Raw genomic sequence first — 21,975 nt, 5'->3', positions numbered from 1 at the left:
AAATTAATTTTAACAGGAGAATTTATGTTGCTAACTTCATCATCAATAGAAATATAGGCAATGTATGTGCCTGGTTCTTCTAATTCAATAAACATTTATTAAGCACCATCATGTTAGTTGTTAGAGGCACAGGTATGAATACAGCAGTCTGTAACAACAAATCATACCGTCTGAAAAGGGAACAATGGACCTAGAGGCTGTCACACAGAGTGAAGTCAGAAAGAGAAAAACGAATATCACATATTAACGCATATATGTGGAATCTAGAAAAATGGTATAGATGATCTTATTTGCAAAGCAGAAATAGAGACACAGACGTATGGACACCAAGGGGGAAGAGGGAACGGGATGAATTGGGAGATTGGGATTGACATATATATGCTCTTGATACTATGTATAAAATAGGTAACTAATGAGAACCTACTGTATAGCTCAGGGAACTCTACTCAATGCTCTGTGGTGAACTAAATGGGAAGAAAATCCAAAAAAAAGGGGGATATATGTATACATATAGCTGATTCACTTTGCTGTACAGTAGAAACTAACACAATATTGTAAAGCATCTATACTCCAATAAAAATTAATTTTAAAAAATTTAAAAGCAAATAAAAAGGGAACAGACTTCATAGACAGTGAAATGATAACCAGGCAATGTTATGTTAGGGTTAAGTAAAAGGTTTCGAGACACCTATATCTGCCTGGGTAGGTGGGGGAAAGCTTCACAGAAGGGGAATCTCTAAGAAATAGAAAAAGATAAGAAGAGCGAGAGGGAAGAGCAAAAAACAGGTGACAGGTACAGAATGTATTAAGATATGGAGTTGTGAAAGTTCCAGGTGACTAAAGGTGAGCCCGGAGAGAGTCTAGTTTGTGAATGGTTCTGCATGATGTGCTGAATGCCTGTCTCTTGCCAATAATTATTTGTGGGACGCAGAGAGGGAGAGAGGAAAGTATGAAAGTGTATCTCAACCTGTAGACAAAGTGTAGCCAACGAAAGCTTTTCATAAAGGGAGTGACAGGATATGATTAGATGGATGAGAAGGAAAGCATTGGCCGGAGTTGAGGGGAGAGGGAGTGGGGAAAAATGGAATGCTTTCACCTCGGTGCAGGAGAGAGATTGAGGATCCAAACTAAGACCAGGCAATAGAGAGTAAGAGGAGAGACTCATTCGAGAGAAATGTTTGAAGTCGAGGCAGGACAATTGAATAACTGATTAGTTGTAGGAGGTGACAAAAAGGAAGAGAAGGAAGAGGTTGAACACTTTTTTAAAAATTCCAGTTGACTGGTTAAATTAACTTTATAAAGTTATGCTTTACATAAAATTAAAGTGTGCCAATTTTAAGTATATAGTTTTGATGTTTTGACAAATATATATACCCATATACACATATATAATATATATATAATATATATACATAATATATAATATAATACATATATAATATACACACAACCAAGACATGAAGTATTTTCATCATCTCAAAAGTTCTCTTATGCCCTCGACAGTCAGTAAACAATTCCCCTACACCGCCCAACCCAGATAAACACTGATATGTTTTCTGTCCCTAGAACTTAGTTTTTTCTTTTCTAGAATTCCATATAGGTAGAATCTTACAGTATGCACTCTTTTTTGTGTGTGGTTTCTTTCACTCAGCATAATATTTTTGAAATTCATATAGCATACTGTCTGTGTCAGTAGTTTGTGCCTTTGTTTTGCTGAATAGTATTCTGTTGAGTGGAAGTACCAAATTCTATTTGTTTATATGTACCAATGGTCACCTGTTGATGGATGTTTTTGTTGGTTTCCATTTGGGGCTACTACAAATGAAGCTGTTATGTACACTTCTGTACAAGTCTCTGTGTGAAATGCGTTTTTATTTCTCATCAGGGAAATAACTAGGAGTGAATTGCTAGAGCACATGGTAAATGTAAACTTAACTTTACAAGAAACTGCCAAACAATTCTCCAAAGTGTTTGCACCATTTTGTATTCCCACCAGCAACATACGTTGCTCCATGTCCTTGCCAACACTTGCATTGTTGGCCTTTTCAATTTTAGACATTCTTGTGGATATATAGTGGTATTTTATGGTGGTTTTAATTTTCATTTATTTGATGGCTAATGACGTTGAGAATTTTTTTCATGTGCTTGTTCATTTGTATATATTCTTTTTTGAAGCATCTGTTCTATCTTTTGGTTGTAAGAGTTCTTTATATACCTTGAGAGATTGGAAAGGTAGAGAAGGCATTAACTGAGATTAGGAGCTGTGGGGAAAGAGCTGGAAAAAGTGTTCTCAAGCCCAGGAGAGAGTGATCCAAAAACAGGTTGAATTTCAAGAAGTAGAGGTCCATCTAACAGTGTCAAATGTCACCAGAAGTTCAAGTGAAAAAAGACTGAAAAAATGGATGGCTGAGTTTTCAGCCATGGTTTTTAAAGTGTGGGTGACTGTCTGTTAGAAGTCAATTTAGTGGAGCTTCACCAGTATTTTTTTTAATGGAATAGAATGGAAAAGTGCACTGCAGTCACTAAGGTTAAGTGTAGTTTCATGAAATTTATTTTGTTATATGTGTGCATTAGGTACTGGGTCACAGTGTAAAATACATATTTTACTTTGGATTATGGTAGAAGAAAATCTTGGAAGAAGAAGGGAGACCACAGAAGTCCTTTCCAACGTTATCCTGGTACAGGATGGTAGCAGAGGATATGGACTCAGTTGCCTCTGGGTTTAAGCCCTGGTGTCTTCCTCTTTGTTAGATCTTTGTATAATCTTGAATATTATGGAAACTCTCTAATTCTCACTTTACTTAAGTATAGGTTGTGAATAATGATAATATTTACCCAAAGTGCTGTTGACACAGTTGCTTTTGTGCACACTGGGGAGCCCAGTGCCTCTCCCACAGGATGGACACAGCCAGTGGAGTCTCAGCTGGATTTCAGTCCCCAGCCCCTCTGCTAGGCTGCCTGGTATAAGACTAACCTGCACAAGCTTTTGCCCTATGAGGATTAAGTGGGGTTATACTTGTAAACCACTGTGCACGATGCTTGGAACAGAGCAAGCTCTCCATAACCATCGGCTGTTGTCGATACTGGCTGTTATTCTTGTTAGGGCAGAAGCCAGACCCCACTAGATTAAGGAGGTGGAGATAATGCATAGGGGCTTTCCTTAAAAAGTCTGGTTGATGAACAGGGAATAGAGCCAATATTCTGTAATACCTATAAATGGAAAGTAATCTTTAAAAATTGTATAAAAAATTTTTAAAAAGAAAAAAAAGTTTGGTTGATGGAAACAACCCAATGTTCATCAACTAAAGAACAAAATGTGACACAATGGAATACTATTCAGTCATAAAAAAATGAAGTACTAATACATGCCACAAAGTGGATGAACCTAGCTAAGTGAAGGCAGCTAGTCACGAAAGGCCACAGACTGAATATGAAATATTCAGAATAGGCAAACCCATAGAGAGAACAAGCAGACTAGTGGTTGCCACGTGTGGGGGAAGAGGGAATGGGGAGTGACTACTTAATGGTGATGGAGTTTCCTTTTGGGGTGATGAAAATCTTCAGGACTTGGGTAGTGGTGATGCTTGCCCAGCATCGTGAATGAACTGAATGCTATTAAACTGTACACTTTGAAATGGTTAAAATGATACATTTTATATGTATTTTACCATATATTTTTTTAAAGCCTTGTTCAGGGCTTCCCTGGTGGCGCAGTGGTTGAGAGTCTGCCTGCTGATGCAGGGGACACGTGTTCGTGCCCCGGTCCGGGAAGATCCCACGTGCCACGGAGCGGCTGGGCCCGTGAGCCATGGCCGCTGAGCCTGCGCGTCCGGAGCCTGTGCTCCACAACGGGAGAGGCCACAACAGTGAGAAGCCCGCGTACCGCAAAATAAATAAATAAAAGACAGCTGTAAAAGCCTTGTTCAACTTAAGGATGATTCATGGCTCTTTTATAATCTCCCCCCCAAGAAAAAAACAGTTTGGTTGGGAGCACAGTGAGAAAGATTAGCTCAAGAAGGGAATTTCTTGAACATAGAATGGAACACGAAGGTTGCAGCAGCCATTCAGAATGCAATACAGGGCTACCGTGTCGTCTATGACGAGAAAAAAAGAGCTATTACCCAGACATCACTGGATCGTTTTTTTTTTTTTTCAAGAGGGTAGACAGAATCGAATCCAGCAAGGAACCAGAACCTGTACCATCAACGTCAGGCGTGAGTGAAATTACAGCCTGGCCTCCGTCTTCTGTTGCTGACGATCCTTCAGCTCTACCATCTCCCACCTCCTCTCCCTCCTCCAGTCAGTAACTCTTCTTGCCTGTTCACTCGATGCCAGCCCCTGTATGCCAGCTGTTGTACCGTACTACTGTACTTTTCAAGGTACTGTACTGTTGATTAAAAATGTTTTCTTAAAAAAAAAAAAGGGAATTTCTGTGCAGCTCTAAAGCCTTCTTAAGGAGCTGTGTTACCTGCTGAGTGGTCCTAGGTGCCAAGGCAGGACAATCTCCCTGATAGAAGGACCTGAAATAGCGAGGTGGGCACGGATGGATCCTTCGTGCCATCATTAGATGTGGAGCGTATATTGTTGCTCTTTCTTAGGGAAAGAGGAATAATAGGACAGATAATTAATAGTGATCCCCCATGACTGCCTCTCTGGCAGGTAGGTGCTTGGCTATGGCCCCGGGAGCTTGGAAACTAAATAACTCTTTATTATAAACTGATTTCTCAGTGAATGGGACTATTGGTATTAATAATTAGAGTTAATTCACTATTATGTACATTATTGAGTGGCATGACACTGTGTAGAATTTGGAGCACAAGATGATTTTTTTAAACGCTTTGCATTGTGCTACAGATATTTGACTCCACTCCAGTACATTTACTTTTTTGATTATGTCTGACTTGGGATAATTTGAAAATCATTTTGCAGTCCCAGACGTGGGCCATGCAGGCATCCTTCTTCTGGCTTCTTTCTTCCCCCAAACATGCATGGCATTCCCCATTCTAAGAAATTTTAGCCTTAGACTAAAACCAGGGTTTTTTTTAAATTCGGTAAATAGAATTATTGAGAGTGGGCTATGTTAGAATGATCATGGCAATAATTAATGTGTCTCAGTCTAATCTGCCATAAAACATTTTGGCAATATCTACTAGTCAATAATATTTAAATCTCCTTGTTATTCATTCAATTTTTGAGGCCATGTAGCAGGTGTAGGAGATGCAGAAATAAATAAGATGTGATTATTTCTCTCTAGGAACCACTGGTATAGTAGAGGAAATAGGCATGGAAACAAATATTTGCTCTCAAATTTAATAACTATAAGGAAAAAGCAATCAACTCAATGTGGGGTTGAGGCCTTCAGTGAAGATACATATGAGCGCTATCTAAAAATATTGCCTCCTTGTAGCCCGAAGATATGATCCCACTTTCATTTAGGTAGATCCAACCCAATCTGAGATTAAAATTCACCTATCTTCAGTGTGCTGCAGACTGTCTCTGTTTTAAACTATTGTTGATATTTTTGTTTTTTAACTTATTTTTAGTCTTATTGCATTAAGAGTGTTGATTTTATTGATATAATCCAGCATCTCTCCATCAAGCTAAAAGAATGACAGGCAAAAAAAGCTTAATTGTTTTCCTAGCAAATGTCTCAGGCCCAAAGTTTATAAAAAAAGAGCTTTTGGCCATCTGCAAGAAGACGGATGATCACATCTAGATTCCAGTTGGGGACCCATGTGTTACCACCCCAGGCTCTTGAACTCTCTAATCAGTAGAAATTAATAAGGCCAGATGAGAATTTCAGGCAAGGCTTTATAGGGGCTATGCTACAGCACAAGGGAGCAAAAACAAGAAGCAGGTGTTCTTGCTTGCTCCCCAACCAGGGGCAGGGGGGAGCTGGTCCCTTAAATGGGGAGAGGGTGGGGGGGATGGGTGGGTTGGGCAGGAGGTGTGGCTTAGGTGGTCTGCCCCCCCCCCATCGTGGTGCTGTGTTCAGGGATCATGCGCAATACCCTGCTTTTGCTCCCAGCACCTCAGAAATGGCAGTTGGTTTGTGGCCTTTTGGTATCCTATTGTTCATCATTGCCCCAACCATGCCTGCGTGCAGTTACCTTTAGGCCTTTATAGTTTCTTTGTATTCTGTTGCTTGAGGAGACTTTGTCCAGGTGCAAGCACTCTGGTAGAGTGTCCCAGCCTGTCTCACATGCAGACTCATCCATGCAGGACTTTAGACATCACGGGTGGTGTGTGACATTTGTTCTTGGCTGATGAGCTGCCTCCCTCTGTCCCCGACCTGTCTCAGGGTAGTACAGTCCGGGTACATTAGATCCAGGGCACTATGAGGACTTTGGTGACTAAGACATTAGTAGGATGATAAGTGAGCATAATTTTCACCTCTCCCAGGCCTCTACATAGATATGGTGGATAGTATTCCAAAGAGTTTATTCCCTCTGGCTGGGGAGAAGTCTCTTAAACATTGTCCCTGTGAAAGAATAAAGAGGAAAAGGTAAATCTGTGGTTGACTGGACCTTAAGGTCATCGCAACTCAGATCAGTTGTTCAGTCATTGATTCATGCATCAATATTTAGTGACTGCCTACTGTATGCTAGGCACTGTGTGTGGTGCTAGGGACAAAACACACTATACAGATAGACTGATCTGTGGAATTTACAGTCTAGCAGGGGAGAAAGATAGGAAATAAGGAAACAAATAAATAAAGCAATAATAGACCTCAGATCAGTGCAGGAGTTGAGGGGCGGGGTGACAGACACCTTAGATTGGGTAGTAATAGCAATTAGGGCCAGGAGATTAAGGCCAGATGTCACCAAAGTAATGCTGGGAACTCTGGCTGGAGAAGTGGAGAGACTATAAATATAGGCATTTCGCTATTCCACGATAGTTCTATAAGAAGTCTCGTAAAGGAAGCTGAGCGTGGAAAGAGGTATGAACTAGCTGTCATCAGTCATAGAATTTTAGAGATTATCTAGCTGGTAGGGGCTGAATTGTGTCCCCCTCCCAAATTTATTTGTTGGACCCCTAACCCTCAGCACCTCAGAATGTGACTATATTTGGAGATAGGGCCCTTAAAGAGGTGATTAAGTTAAAATGAGGTCACAAGGGTGGGCCCTCATCCCACCTGACTGTCCCTCTAAGAAGAGTCTAGGACACACACAGAGACACCAGGGAAAAGGACCATGTGAACACACAGCAAGAAGGTGCCATCTGCAAGCCAAGGGCAGAGGTCTCGGGAGAAAGCACAGCTGCCAACAGCTACATCTTGGACTTCTACCCTGCAGAACTGTGAGAAAATATATTTCTGTTTTTAAGTCACCCAGTCTGTGGTACTTGGTTATGGCAACCCAAGCAAACTAATACCCTAGCCCAGGATCACTCATATCAGATGCTTATTAATAAACAGGATCTTGGGTCCTGTGCCCCACTCCAGATTAACTAAATAAAAATTTACGTGGGGAAACAGGTAGAATTCTAAATTTTAAACAAGCACTGTCTCCAAAAAAAAAAAAAATCCAATAATTGTAAAGATTTCACTACACCGAAGTTGGAAAACTACTAGCATTAAGACCAACTTGCTTATTTTATAGATGAGAAAACGGGAGTCCAAAGAAGGAAAGCAACGTGGGGAGCAGGACCTGCCAGCCAGTTCCCCTAATGCTGGGCTTGCTGCCCTGTCCCCTGCCCCAGCTGGAGCCTGGGAGGTGTGATGTTGGGAGTCAAATCAGACACAGCAGAGGCCGCCCAGCAATGCCGATTAGGCAGGTGGCAGGAGCAGCTCCAACAATCTGTCCCACTGGAACTGAGATTGAGGGTGTGTGGGTGTAGTGAGTAATGAGACCAACAGAAAGTAGAGTGAGAAGGTCCTTATCTCACAGCCATGCGCTGTGCTAACACAGCCCAGTCACACGGGCTCTTAATAATTCTATAATGAGATTCCATTATAGCCTCTCAACTCTTCTTACTGTAGCTGAAACCTATTTCTTCTTATTTTTTCCACCTGGCAAAGAAAAATTATTGACCATTATTGTTTATTATAACCTCTCCTATAATTAAAGGCACTGACTGGTAAATTTCCATATTTTTTCTTGAATGGATAACCATTGTTCACCTTTTAGCAAAGGCCATTTTTTTACCCTTTTATCAATTTGTTTGCTTTTATAGTTTTCCAAATACTTCCCATACTAGGGGACCCCAAACTAGCCAAAATAAAAACTTAATCTATGACTATTGAATAATTATATCAATAATGAAGGAATGATTCTCCTTTTATTCCTCCCTCCTTCTAGGCTATGTTTCTGGTTTAAAAAAAAATCTATAAGAGCAACAACAACAAAAAAACCGACCCATGCATTTACTCACAGAAAATCCATCATGCAAAATGTTAGCTTGTGAGTAATTCTTCAGTCTTAACACATAATTACCAGCTTGTACTGGCCTGGTCTCTCACGGCCTTATGCAGTTCTTTAGATGCCATATTCATTTTCTACCTTCTGATTGCCTTGTCTTTTACCTCAATCTTGTTTTGATCACCTTTCATTATAAAGCACTTTTCCTTTCTTCTAAATAATGAGAAAGTTGTCAGGGGAAACCTGAGTTTTGCTATTTACTTAGCTGGAGCAGGGGCTCCCAGACAGGGAGGAAGGGATCTTCGGGGACAGGAATAGATCCCAGGCACATAAAGCAGCTATGTAAATAAGCAAAGGGCCTGAGTGAAATCAGACTGGACCATATTTAAGAATTTACCAAAACACAAGTGTTTCGCATCACTCAAAAATGTGTGTATGTATGTATATATGTATGTGTATAGATATGCACATACATGTGTATAGTTTAACATGGATCTTGGCACACATAAGTATTAAGTACATGGTAGCAATTAATTATAAGAAGCAAAAGAAGGCAGAGAAGGGAGAGAAGGGGGAAAAGGAGAACATTTTTCCAGGCAGGCAGAGTATGCTTTCAAAGACACTGGAAAATTTTGTTAATGGACTTGACTGTAAGGGAGAAAATGCTTGATTGGGAGGTATTTTCATGGGCCCTGAGCTGTATGAGAGTTGAGGAGTGCATCCATCTAAATGCCTGACCCTTAGGATCAGGAAAGCTAGTAGCTAATATAATCAAACAGTCCTTGGAGAGTCAGTTCTGTTCACCAAGAGCTGCCCGGCTGGATCTGTTATTAGCATCACCATGACAAGATCCTGGTCATATACTCTCAGAGTTGGAAAGGACTTTAGAAATCACTGCATCCAATATTCCACCCAGATATAATAAAGAGTACTATCTCATAAGGCTATCATGAGAATCAGTAAGTTAATATTTGCAAGGCAATTGGAATAATGTCTGACACATAATAAGGCCTCTACGAGTGTCAGTTAAATAAATAAACACCATCTGTTGAGTGCCCTCTAAGTGTGGCACCAGTCAAGGTGCCTTATCATTCAACCCCCTCCCAGCCCTTACTCCGTTTCATACACAAGGAAACTGAGCAAGATTAAGTGACTCATTCAATGCACAAGAAAGTTGTGTTGCTGGGATCCCAGCTCAGCTTGATTTCAAAGTCCACGTTGCTTTTACTGGGAACCATGACGTTCCAGTGCCTTGGACTAGGAGTCCTCCTTGGGCCTGAACACTTCCACAGACAGAGAGCCCATCCTTCTGAGAGCCCGTTCTATAGATGGAAACAAGCTCAATTGTTGAAGAAAAAAAAAAAAAGCCTCCTCTGCATGGAGCTGAAATTGACCTCCGGTAGTTTCTTCTCATTGGGCTCCGCAAAGAGAGTTTCTTATTCTTCCAGTCCACGGGCCTTCAGCTATGTGAGAACAGATATCAGGAGAGAGAACAAACCGAATCCTGGAAATCACTCATCAAACCAGTTTCGCTGCACTATGTCTAAGTGACTGTTCTGGGGAGTTGGGTCAAAACTGGAAGAGAAGGATCTGAACGCCAGACCCTGTGAGCTTTCGTGTTTGCCTTCCAGAGACTCAGGTTTTCTGCAGCTGGTTAGACCTGTGGGCAGAGACTGGCGATTGCTGGTGTGATGCAATAGGGCAGGGAGAGGGGGATCCCTGAGGAGAAGGTTCCTGCCAGGTTTCATCTGCCACAAGCTTTAATGAAAGGGAGCCCTCAGTGGCCCAAGGGACTACTGGTGCTGTTGTGTTGGTGTCCAGTAGGGGTCCGCAGAGAGGACCAGGAGGCCGGTAGGCAAGCATTGGAAACACTCAAAGAAATGAGAGAATATTAGCCTGTGCTGGCTGCCAATAAGATAGGGGTTACAAACAGAAGTCTGGAGACCGACAGATTGGATCCCAAACCCAGCTCTAGCACCTAAATAACCATATGACCTCAGGTGTCTCTGCTTCCCCTCTGCCCCCAATTTCCTCCTCTAAAAAAGGAGGTTGAAAAGAATGATTTCTACTTATACAATTTCTGTTAATGATTTACTGAGATAAATACACTTCAGGTATTTAGAAAAGTGCCTGGCATTCCATAGTACGCAATAAACACTAGCTATTATTAGTTGAGAGTTTCTCATACATATAATTCTCACAGAGACATTGGGGCAGAAGTTATTAGCACCGCCTTTTGCAGCTGAAGCAACTAGGTTTAGAAAATTAGGTAAGTTGCCCAAGGTCACTGAGTTATAGACTAAGGAGTGCTGATTTGCTGTCTCCAAGGCCCTCTTTTCACCTACATTCATAACCAATAGGAAAGCTCACAGCCCAAGGAAATTAGCTCCACCAGGTCAGGGGGGTGGAGTGTGGGGAAGACAGGGGAGATGGAAAACGAAGAGCATAACACTGGGGTGGAACCAGGGAGTTCAGTGAATAGAAGCCCAAATTAAAGTCTGATTAAAAGAAGAAGGCAAGTTCAACAGCTTAGAAGAAACCATCGCAGAAGGTTTACTGGAGAGTATGCTGTGCAGATAACCAGTAACTTGTTCCAGAAAGAAAGCCTCCACCTTCCTAATGCCTTCATCCAGATGGGGATGTGGTCCCCATCCATTCAGTCTCCAGGCCCCAATACCCCACCCCTTTAATATAACGAGTCCTTTAATAAGGTACTGAAAGGGGTCAGAATATGCCACTCCAAAATATGCCACTTTGGCATAAGGATTATTTTTGAGCTGAAGAAATTAAGAAGCAGCAAACACGGAAGGAGCTCTTTGCCCTCCCCCTATCTGCCTAAAAGCAGATTAAAAAGTTTCCTTTGGGAACATTTTCTCCTTCCTCTCTCTCGTACAAGGTGGAGAACAACCCTTACCACTGGAGATAGAAAGTCAGCCCCGAGATGGGTCTGCACAAACAAGTCTTACTAAAATAACACTTATCTTCCATTAGTTTTCCCCATATATTTACCTTCCCACAATTTACCGCTCCCAGAAGCCCAAACCCCTTTTCCTTTGTCTTGTCATTTTTCTACAAATATATCACCCTTTGTTAAAATGGTATATAAGCCCCCAGGTCTAACCACCTCTTTGGGTCTTCATTTCTTTTCTGCGAAGGTCTCTATGCACTAAAAATTAAAATATTAACATCAAATAAAATGTGTATGACTTTTCTTCTCTTAGTCTGTCTTTTGTCAGTTTAATTCTCAGGCCTCAGACACTATGATAAGAGGGTAGGGAAATAGTTTTTTTACTCTGATTTTTTACAGCTCGAAGCCTTTTATTCTGCAATCTGAGAGAGTTTAAAAGCAGATACCCTGGGGAAGGCAACACATTGATTTACAGACCATACTCTTGGACTGTAAATATATTTATCTTGCTTATTGGTGAAACACCAGTACCTAGCCTGGCACTTAAAAGAATAGATAGATAGATAGATAGATAGATAACGTTCCCAGTGAATTTGAGGTTCTTGATGTCTTGTCACAGAAAGAATTCAGTGAGAGGCAAAGTTATAGGTAAGAAGTGGATTTATTTAGAGAGAAACACAATCCACAGAGTGTGGGTCATCTCAGTAGGCAAGAGAGAGCCTTGAAATGTGGCATGGCTAGTTTTTATGGGCTGGGTAATTTCATAGGCTAATGAGTGGGAGGATTATTGCAATTATTTGGGGAGGGGGTGGAGATTTCCAGGAACTGGGCCACCGCCCACTTTTTGGCCTTTTATGGTTGTCCTCAGAACTGTCATGGCGCTGGTGGGTGTGTCATGTAGATGCTAATGTATTACAATGAGTGTATAATGAGGCTCAAGGTCTACTGGAAGTCAGTCTTCTACCATCTTGGACCTAGTTGGTTAGAGCCAGTTTTTGTCATGTCCTATGGCTATGTCATCCTTTTAAAGGTTGTGCCCTGTCCCCTTCCCTCCTGTTTCAGATGGATAGATATTCACTTGTAAGTAAATAAACAAATAAATAAGTAAATAAATAACTGATATCAAAATATTTTCTGAGAAAAGGTTTTTTAATGCCTGACAGTAAGTGCTCAATAAATGAGGAAATTAAATGATGTTACAGGAAAGGCAAGTCATGAAAGCAAAGAAAATCAAGTTAGCCAATTTCACAGTTTTATTGAATCAGTTTTATTATAGTTACTTTTAGCTGTTTGTGTAAGACTTGACATCTCTGGTTTCCAATTTTTTTAGGAAAAGAAAAGACAGTAATCACAAGGAAGTGGCACACTTGATTAGGGTTACTTAAAAGTAATAAATATGTAGGCGTGTGTGTGTGTTTGTGTGTGTGTGTCTCCAAATATTTTTGGAACTAATTGGTAAGAGACAGTTTTAACAGCGTGCATAGATTGAATAGGCCTACCCTATTTTAAGACTCAATAAATGTCTGAGAAATTAGCTAAACAGAACTGAATATATAAATGGAACCGAATTCTGAAAGAGAGTTTTCAAGCAAAGGTAAACTTTGCCTTAGGACATAGTTCAGGCTGGTTCTCTGTACCTATTGGGTCGGTACATTATTTTGGTGCAGTTGAAGAATTTATTTTATCCTGAGCTGAGAAGTAGCTTAATGCGTATTCGCATTGCTCAGAGTGGGGACCTCCTCTTGTTTTATTTAATGTTTTCTTCCTTTTCTTTCTTCTTTGTTTCTCTTCTGTTCCTTTTCCCTTTTATTCTTCTAAATCTATAACATTGCCTCAGTGGTTTTTCTCTGTTTATATGGACAAGATCTATATTAATGACAAAGAGCATTCATTCACTCACAATTAAAATTTTCTCAAAAGAACTGCCTTGGATTGTGGTTTCGTTCTCATGGCTACTCCAGAGTTCTTCATTTCCCTTTCATCAGGGAAACATTTCCCCAGATTGCATTTGGATCCTAAAAGTTGCTAGATCTGTGTAAGTGATTTAAGATCAATCGGAAGTCAGACCACCTGAAAATACAGTATTTCCTTAACGTCTTAATATAGAAACACCTCAGCCACATCAGATTTTGTTGAGTGGATGAAAATAATGAGCAAGTAAATGATTGAGGAAAAGAATGAATGAAGTAAAAGAAAACATAGTGTTTTTCCATCTCTGTCACAAATGAAATATTCCTCATCAATAAAATTTAAGGGGAGAAGGGATAAATTGGGAATTTGGGATTAACATATACACACTACTATATATAAAATAGATAAGCAACAAGGACCTACTGTAGAGCACAGGGAGCTATACTCAATATCTTGTAATAGCCTATAATGGAAAAGAGTCTGAAAAAGAATAGATATACATATATATAACTGAATCACTTTGCTGTACGCCTGAAACTAACACAACATTGTAAATCAACTGTATTTCAATAAAAATTTTAAAAGTAAAATAAAATTTAAATGTGGGTCATAGTTCTCTGTGCTATAATATAGAAATACATGTGGGGATTATTGAAGCACTTCATCCTCTACATCAGAGACCCTAGATTGGCAGGTGTTGAGTTTGGACATCTGCTAGACATAGAGGACTATAGCTCTTCCTTCAGTTAGAATTAGAGCTGCCACTAGCAGCACCTTAATGGAACAAGTTGCTTCTAATCTCCAGCTGGCTAAGACAGCACTCATTCAAGCCACTTAAAATTGGGTCCAATATAAGAATATATTGATTCTCAGTGAAGTCGTGAAGCTCTACTATAAGAAAAGTGCATGAGTTCAAGTTTGCTGATTTGAGTCCATTTGTTTTACTTGCTCTGTATTTGATTTGCTTCAGAGTTTTTTGTTGTCTTGTTTTGAGGGACACACGTTTTTTGGTTGTTTTTTCTTCTTTGTCTTTATTCTAGGTCATCTACTTTTTTCAGCGAGTTGAGGCTGCTACCTAAGTGACTCCTGATTACTCTGCTATCTCCTGAGCTTCTTTGGGTCTTTTCAAGGGAGCGTATTTTGATATTACAAGAATTAGATGACTAGGATATTATATTACAAGAATCCCTGGGCTGAGATTTATAAATCCTAGATTCTAATACAAAATCACCTAATTCAGGGTCTGGAACTTGGCATACATTCAAAAAATATCAATTCACCTCCCTTGAGGACCATGCCCTTATCACCATGTGCAGAACTTATATGGCATTGTGGCCTATAACTTGGTGATGTCTTGGTGTTTTCTTTTTCTCCTTCCTGGGTTAAAAATAAAATGGCTAAAAACATGCATACTAAACCTGCACACACACACGCACACAAACACACACAAATAAATCCTCCTTAATTGAGGTCCCACTAAATTTGAGTTCATGGAACAGGGACATGACTAAAGTTTATTTCCAAAAGGTTACTTACTAGGGTAAACAAAGTTGCAGGGAGAATATTGAAGATTAAGAAATGGGCTTAAAGACAGCCCTTTAGGAGCATCAATGTACTGCACACACAGTCGCTATGCTAATTACAAAGCATTGTCGGCTCCAGTCTGGGAACTGGCGCTTCCAGGACACCCACCTGGCAAAATTTGTACCCGGTTTGAGTTACCATTTGCATTTAGGTTTGAGTTACTAAGTGCATTTCTTGGAAAACATTCTATAAATCAGACACTTCTCTCCAGTTAGTCTCAATAAGCCAGGTTTGGCAGAGCAGCCCACAGGAAGGAATTTAACCAGAGCGATGCTGAGCATGCGCTTTCTTCATTTTTCCCTTTCATTTACAAAAGGAGAGGAATGCTGATCTTTTGATTTGCTTGATGTATTCGGTTGGCCAAAAAGTTCGTTCAGGTTTTTTCCATGTAAGAGGTTATAGAAAAACCCGAACGAAGTTTTTGGCCAAACCAATATTTTTGAATGGTCTCCTAGCTGCTCTTCCAAAGATGCTGAGTCCCAGGATGGTCCTCCAATACAGCGATTAGTTCTTCCCCCTACTCCTTCTAAGCATGGCATCCTCCAAAAATAATTATCCTTATATAAATAAAGCAGGCTAGGTTTCCTGGTTCGCGAGGAGAGGAGATTAAGAGTGCCGCTTAAAGGAGCTCCAGAGACGGGCACAAGCCGTGGCTATAAGCGCGGACCACAGAGACGGGCATGAGACGCTAAGGCTACTGCTGCCGCCACCAAGAAGCCTGTGTGCGAGCACAGGTCACTCTCCACACCTCCCCTCCCGGGAGCCTCTGCAGCCCGCCACTGCCAGAGTCCTGTGATCCAGGGACAACTTCCCCGGGAGAACGCACGGCGCGTCTCAGGCTGGTGCAACGTCACGCCGGCCTCTGCCACCGCAGGCTCGCCCCGCATCCGTACCCCTCCCTCCCCGCGGCCTGAGTGAGCCAGAGTCCCCGAAGTACCTGCTCCTTTAACCCCGTCCTGTCTGAGCGAACAGCAGACGCCTTCAGGCGACATACACGCAGAGGCGGGGCCAAATCCAAAGCTGAACCCCGGGAGCTGTGCGAACAAAGAAGAGAAAGGGAAATTTCTCCCAGCAGCCTCAGAAGCAGCAGATTAAAACTCCACAATCAACTTGATGTACCTGCATCTGTGGAATACATGAATAGACAGCGAATCATCCCAAATTGATGAGGTGGACTTTGAGAGCAAGATTTATTATTTTTTTCCCTTTTCCTCTTTTTGTGAGTGTGTATGCATATGCTTCTGTGTGAGATTTTGTCTGTATAGCTTTGCTTTCACCATTTGTCCTAGGGTTCTGTCTGTCCGTTTTTTTTTACTTAAAAAAAATTTTTTTCTTAATATATTTTATTTTAATAACTTTATTTTATTTTATCTTTATTTTATTTTATCCCTTTTCTTTCTTTCTTTCTACTTTTTCTCTCTTTTATTCTGAGCCGTGTGGATGAAAGGCTCTTGGTGCTGCAGCCAGGAGTCAGTGCGTGCCTCTGAGGTGGTAGAGCCAACTTCAGGACACTGGTCCGCAAGAGACCTCACAGCACCATGTAATATCAAATGGCGAAAATCTCCCAGAGATCTCCATCTCAACACCAACACCCAGCTTCACTCAATGACCAGCAAGCTACAGTGCTGGACACCCTATGCCAAACAACTAGCAAGACAGGAACACAACCCCACCCATTAGCAGAGAGGCTGCCTAAAATCATAATAAGTCCACAGACACCCCAAAACACACCACCAGATGTGGACCTGCCCACCAGAAAGACAAGATCCAGCCTCATCCACCAGAACACAGGCACTAGTCCCCTCCACCAGGAAGCCTACACAACCCACTGAAACAACCTTAGCCACTGGGGGCAGACACCAAAAACAACAGGAACTAAAAACCTGCAGCCTGCAAAAAGGAGACCCCAAACACAGTAAGATAAGCAAACTGAGAAGACAGAAAAACACACAGCAGATGAAGGAGCAAGATAAAAACTCACCAGACTTAACAAATGAAGAGGAAATAGGCAGTCTACCTGAAAAAGAATTCAGAATAATGATAGTAAAGATGATCCAAGGTCTTGGAAATAGAATAAAGAAAATGCAAGAAACGTTTAACAAGGACCTAGAAGAACTAAAGAGGAAACAAGCAACAATGAACAACACAATAAATGAAATTAAAAATACTCTAGAAGCGATCAATAACAGAATAACTGAGGCAGAAGAATGGATAAGTGACCTGGAAGATAAAATAGTGGAAATAACTACTGCAGAGCAGAATAAAGAAAAAAGAATGATAAGAACTGAGGACAGTCTCAGAGACCTCTGGGACAACATTAAATGCACCAACATTCGAATTATAGGGGTCCCAGAAGAAGAAGAGAAAAAGAAAGGGATTGAGAAAATATTTGAAGAGATTATAGTTGAAAACTTCCCTAATATGGGAAAGGAAATAGTTAATCAAGTCCAGGAAGCACAGAGAGTCCCATACAGGATAAATCCAAGGATAAACACACCAAGACACATATTAATCAAACTGTCAAAACTTAAATACAAAGAAAACATATTAAAAGCAGCAAGGGAAAAACAACAAATAACACATAAGGGAATCCCCATCAGGTTAACAGCTGATCTTTCAGCAGAAACTCTGCAAGCCAGAAGGGAGTAGCAGGACATATTTAAAGTGATGAAGGAGAAAAACCTACAACCAAGATTACTCTACCCAGCAAGGATCTCATTCAGATTTGACGGAGAAATTAAAACCTTTACAGACAAGGAAAAGCTGAGAGAGTTCAGCACCACAGAACCAGCTTTACAACAAATGCTAAAGGAACTTCTCTAGGCATGAAACACAAGAGAAGGAAAAGACCTACAATAACAAACCCAAAACAATTAAGAAAATGGTAATAAGAACATACATATCGATAATCACCTAAAATGTAAATGGATTAAATGCTCCCACCAAAAGATACAGACTGGCTGAATGATACAGAAACAAGACCCATATATATGCTGTCTACAAGAGACCCACTTCAGACCTAGCGACACATACAGACTGAAACTGAGGGGATGGAAAAAGATACTCCATGCAAATGGAAATCAAAAGGAAGCTGGAGTAGCAATTCTCATATCAGACAAAATAGACTACAAAGTAAAGACTATTACAAGAGACAAAGAAGGACACTACATAATGATCAAGGGATCGATCCAAGAAGAAGATATAACAATTGTAAGTATTTATGCACCCAACATAGGAGCACCTCAATACATAAGGCAAATACTAACAGCCATAAAAGGGGAAATCGACAGTAACACATTCATAGTAGGAGACTTTAACACCCCACTTTCACCCATGGACAGATCATCCAAAATGAAAATAAATAAGGAAACACAAGCTTTAAATGATACATTAAACAAGATGGACTTAATTGATATTTATAGGACACTGCATCCAAAAACAACAGAATACACATTTTTCTCAAATGCTCATGGAACATTCTCCAGGATAGATCATATCTTGGGTCACAAATCAAGCCTTGGTAAATTTAAGAAAATTGAAATTGTATCAAGTATCTTTTCCGACCACAATGCTATGAGATTAGATATCAATTACAGGAAAAGATCTGTAAAAAATACAAACACATGAATGCTAAACAATACACTACTTCATAACGAAGAAATCAAAGAGGAAATCAAAAACTACCTAGAGGGCTTCCCTGGTGGCGCAGTGGTTGAGAGTCCGCCTGCCGATTCAGGGGACACGAGTTCATGCCCAGGTCCGGGAAGATCTCACATGCTGTGGAGCGGCTGGGCCCGTGAGCCATGGCCACTGGGCCGGCGCGTCCGGAGCCTATGTTCCGCAACGGGAGAGACCGCAACAGTGAGAGGTACCGCAAAAAAAAAAAAAACAACAAACAAACCTAGAAACAAATGACAATGGAGACACGACGACCCAAAACCCATGGGATGCAGCAAAAGCAGTTCTAAGAGGGAAGTTTATAGCAATACAATCCTACCTTAAGAAACACGAAACATCTCGAATAAACAACCTAATCTTGTACCTAAAGCAATTAGAGAAAGAAGAGCAAAAAAACCCCATAATTAGCAGAAGGAAAGAAATCATAAAGATCAGATCAGAAATAAATGAAAAAGAAATGAAGAAAATGATAGCAAAGATCAATAAAACTAAAAGCTGGTTCTTTGAGAAGATAAACAAAATTGATAAACCACTAGCCAGACTCACCAAGAAAAAAAGGAAGAAGACTCAAATCAATAGAATTAGAAATGAAAAAGGAGAAGTAACAACTGACACTGCAGAAATACAAAGGATCATGAGAGATTACTGCAAGCAACTCTATGCCAATAAAATGGACAACCTGGAAGAAATGGACAACTTCTTAGAAATGCACAATGTTCTGAGACTGAACCAGGAAGAAATAGAAAATGTGAACAGACCAATCACAAGCACTGAAATTGAAACTGATTAAAATCTTCCAACAACAGGATAGAAAGCCCAGAGATAAACCCATGCACATATGGTCACCTTATCTTTGATAAAGGAGGCAGAAATGTACAGTGGAGAAAGGACAGCCTCTTCAATAAATGGTGCTGGGAAAACTGGACAGGTACATGTAAAAGTATGAGATTAGATCACTCCCTAACAGCACACACAAAAATAAGCTCAAAATGGATTAAAGACCTAAATGTAAGGCCAGACACTATAAAACTCTTAGAGGAAAACATAGGCAGAACACTCTATGACATAAATCACAGCAAGATCCTTTTTGACCCACTTCCTAGAGAAATGGAAATAAAAACAAAAATAAACAAATGGGACCTAATGAAACTTCAAAGCTTTTGCACAGCAAAGGAAACCGTAAACAAGACCAAAAGACAACCCTCAGAATGGGAGAAAATATTTGCAAATGAAGCAACTGACAAAGGATTAATCTCCAAAATTTACAAGCTGCTCATGCAGCTCAATAACAAAAAGACAAAGAACCCAATCCAAAAATGGGCAGAAGACCTAAATAGACATTTATCCAAAGAAATTATTCAGACTGCCAACAAACACATGAAAGAATGCTCAACGTCATTAATCATTAGAGAAATGCAAATCAAAACTACAGTGGGGCTTCCCTGGTGGCGCAGTGGTTGGGAGTCCGCCTGCTGATGCGGGGGACACGGGTTCGTGCCCCGGTCCGGGAGGATCCCACATGCCACGGAGTGGCTGGGCCCATGAGCCATGGCCACTGAGCCTGTGTGTCCGGAGCCTGTGCTCCACTACGCGAGAGGCCGCGGCCGTGAGAGGCCCGTGTACCGCAAAAAAAAAAAAAAAAAAAAAACTACACTGAGATATCATCTCACACCAGTCAGAATGGCCATCCTCCAATAATCTAGAAACAATAAATGCTGGAGAGGATGTGGAGAAAAGGGAACACTCTTGCACTGCTGGTGGGAATGTGAATTGATACAGCCACTATGGAGAACAGTATGGAGGTTCCTTAAAAAACTACAAATAGAACTACCATATGACCCAGCAATCCCACTACTGGGCATATACCCTGAGAAATCCATAATTCAAAAAGAGTCATGTACTAAAATGTTCATTGCAGCTCTATTTACAATAGCCCGGAGATGGAAACAACCTAAGTGTCCATCATCGGATGAATGGATAAAGAAGATGTGGCACATATATACAATGGAATATTACTCAGCCATAAAAAGAAACGAAATTGAGCTATTTGTGATGAGGTGGTTAGACCTAGAGTCTGTCATACAGAGTGAAGTAAGTCAGAAAGAGAAAGACAAATACCGTATGCTAACACATATATATGGAATTTAAGAAAGAAAATTGTCATGAAGAACGTAGGGGTAAGACAGGAATAAAGACACAGACCTACTAGAGAATGGACTTGAGGATATGGGGAGGGGGAAGGGTAAGCTGTGACAAAGCGAGAGTGAGGCATGGACATATATACACTACCAAACGTAAAATAGATAGCTAGTGGGAAGCAGCCGCATAGCACAGGGAGATCAGCTCGGTGCTTTGTGACCACCAGGAGGGGTGGGATAGGGAGGGTGGGAGGGAGGGAGACGCAAAAGGGAAGAGATATGGGAACATATGTATATGTATAACTGATTCACTTTGTTATAAAGCAGAAACTAACACACCATTGTAAAGCAATTATACTCCAATAAAGTTTTTAAAAAATAAATAAATAAAGCAGGCTATATTTTAAGAATTTCTTATGTAGTTCAATTGACATAATGGATATACTGCAGGGGAGATGCATTTTAAAGTATTTTACCAGGAGGGTATTTCCCAAATCCCTAAGTCGTAAGAATAGAGACAGCAGTTTAGAAAGAGTCGAGCAGAAAGTCTCTATATGTGCATTTCATAAAATGGATTGGACTTCATGAATGTCGATGTGGCAGGATAGTCACTCTGCTGTCCTGCCATTACCAAACAAGATGCTTGTTACAAAAAAGAAATATGCATGACTGGTGAGGATGTTGCGTTATTAATGACTGTGTTCTGCTCTCTGTAAAATACGTTATTGGAATGTTGTCACCTGCACTAAAAGATATGCACAAACTTTCTTACCTAAATTATCTTGCCAAAGACATTCGGAATATGGTAACTCCACAAGTCTCCAAATAAAAAGCCAGTTTAACAAGCCCCCATGTCCTTAAATTTAATGTAGGTATAAAATACCAGAACGCTGGCGTCTATGGATGATTCTTCTCTAGTGAGTTGCAAGATATTTCTCTTTATTAATTGTTCCACGCAGTTAGTTTTAATAAGCAAAAGCCAAGCGACTTACATTTTTACTTTGTGAATGTATGATCGGCTTATGAGGTATTGTTAGTAGTAAAAATGCATGCTGCTAATTAGTCTGAGGATAATGGGCATGACCTCTAGAGAAGGAGCCAGGATTTCCTCTGCTGGGAGCAGGGGAGGGGATGTGTATGTGTGAAAAGAATACATGTGTCTTCTTTCTGACATTAACCTCTCTTTCCCCTGAGCTCTTGATTCCACCTTTCCAGGCTCTTTCAGGATTTTGTCCTTTTTAATATTGTCAGTCTCTCTTTTTTCCACTGGCTCCTCCTTCTCTGTGTACAATTCTGGTCAAATCTGCCTTGGCTGGAGAAACTTTCATTGGTTCTCCATGCGGGTCAGACGGCTCCACTAACCTACATTCACATCCCTCATTTTTGTAACCCGCTG

Source organism: Monodon monoceros, unplaced genomic scaffold (genome assembly GCF_005190385.1).
Source record: "Monodon monoceros isolate NGI ecotype Baffin Bay Population unplaced genomic scaffold, NGI_Narwhal_1 Super_Scaffold_7, whole genome shotgun sequence".
NCBI lineage: Eukaryota > Metazoa > Chordata > Mammalia > Artiodactyla > Monodontidae > Monodon > Monodon monoceros.
This window is presented reverse-complemented; position numbering follows the sequence as displayed.